Raw genomic sequence first — 2055 nt, 5'->3', positions numbered from 1 at the left:
TCCCACTCTTCGGATTCATAATTATCATCCAAAGGAAAACATCATTGGAGAACATGATGTGGGCGTTCAAACACGTCATCAAGTTGTTTCGTCAAGTGGGATTAACGTATTGTGTGCTTATGCAGATATACATTCTTCTGGAATTGTAAATGTTGCTAAATTCACTTGTTTTCTATCCCATGTTGAGCCAACGACACCTCATTTGGCACTTCAAGATCCTTCTTGGGTAGAAGCCATGCGAGAGAAAGAAAAGTTGCAACCCTTTTACACACTTCTCTTGTCCAATTAATCTCCTTGCATGTTCTTGAAAAGCCGTATTAATAAGTAGATGAGAGAGAAAGATATTTCCTACCCCAAATTAAAACCCTTACAATTTTAATTACTTATGTTATATTTGTTACATAATAATAAAATGTAACATAGCATAACGTAAGTAACATGCATCATGTTATTTAACCAACTTAAATAACATTATAAAATATTTTCTCTAAAAATATAAATTAACCATATAATTTATTTACTACACAAGTGCAAATATTTAGAAACCCATTTTCTAAATGTCGTAAGTGTCGATATTTATTTATTAGATAATATCTTAAAATAAATATCGTGGGTGTTTGTCTAGCTTGTTATTGGGTATGACCCGATTTGGATCATAACATACTAGCCACATCAACTCTAATATGTGTCTTGGGCAGACTGATTCCAACTGATGACATTATATATACTACCTCTTCCAAAGCTTTGTTACAAGAATTTCAAGATAAGATGATTTATGGAATTTAAAATGTCTGATCTTGGAGGGTTAGAATACTTCCTTAGTTTAGAAGTAACTCAAAGAAGTGGTGGTATTTTCATGTCTCAATAGAAGTATGCAAGTGACTTGTTAAAAAGGTTTGGAATGGAGAACTGCAAGATGGCTCTAACTCCTATGAATAGTGGAGAGAAATTACAAGTTAATGATGCTAGGGAACAAGTTGATGAAATATTATTCCTAAGTCTTGTTGGTGGGCTGCTGTATTTGACTCACACATGGCCCAAACTTGCATATCCAGTTGGGTTTATATCACGGTTAATGCGGAATTCTTCTGCATGTCATTATGGAGCAGCAAAATGTGTGTTAAGGTATGTAGCAGGGATAGTTGACTACGGAATTTGGTATGAAAGGGGAGAGAAAGTTTATTTGGAAGGTTACATCAATAGTGATTGGGCAAGTTCAATTGATGATCGAAAGAGCATTTCAGCAAATGTGTTCTCAATAGGTACCGGTGCAGTAACTAGGAGTTCTAAGAAGCAACCTCTTGTGGCTCTTTCATCAACTGAAGCTGAATACGTTGCTACTACAAGGGCTGCATGTCAAGCAATTTGGATGAATTGGGGTATGCACAAGAGGAGGCAACACACATTTATTGTAATAATGTATCTGTAGTTTTCTTGTCTAAAAATGCAGCTTCAGATAGCAGGAGCAAACATATTGACATCAAGTATCATTATATCAAGAGTTTTGTGGAAACGAATCAAGTTGAGTTAAGAGCATGTCACACTCAAGAGCAAGTTGCAGACTTGCTAACAGGAGCCTTAGCTACTGAGCAGTTTTGTAACTTACATGGAAGATTGGGTGTAGGGCGACTTGAATTAAGGGAGGATATTGGAGCTAGGTCAACTAATTCAAGTCTAATGTACCGTTGAGATTTTTCATCCATCAGAGGTTAAGTTGGAGTCAAATAAAAGACCGGTTCTATTGGTTTATTTAAGCATGTGTTTTACCTTTTCTTTTGGAAAAGTTGTTAGTCTTTGATTCAGTTTTTTGTTTACGTTGTATGTTGCCTATCTAAGGTCTGTTTTAGTTGAAGTTTAATCAAGTTCTTTTTAATAAATTTTATGTTACATCAATCTGATCCATCAGATTATACAAAAAATGGGCTAAGACCTATCAAGTTTTTGCAAATGTTTGATCGAGTTCGAGATTCTATGTTTACAACATTAATTTTGGCAGTTCAAAATTTTGACCAGACTATGGGCAATCGGGTGATTCATGAAGATGCGTGACAAGGT

General features: G+C 35.2%; 1 pseudogene; it reads left to right on the top strand.

The window, feature by feature from the left end:
* The first annotated feature begins 916 nt into the window (after window positions 1-916).
* LOC143604996 (secreted RxLR effector protein 161 pseudogene) lies at window positions 917-1689 on the top strand (annotated as a pseudogene).
* Window positions 1690-2055: the final 366 nt, after the last annotated feature.

This window comes from Bidens hawaiensis, unplaced genomic scaffold (assembly GCF_021521415.1).
Source record: "Bidens hawaiensis isolate Kalapana, Puna unplaced genomic scaffold, B.hawaiensis_p1.1 tig00067577_1, whole genome shotgun sequence".
Lineage (NCBI taxonomy): Eukaryota > Viridiplantae > Streptophyta > Magnoliopsida > Asterales > Asteraceae > Bidens > Bidens hawaiensis.
The sequence above is the reverse complement of the archived record's forward strand: the minus strand, read 5'-3'. Positions and strand labels throughout refer to the sequence as shown.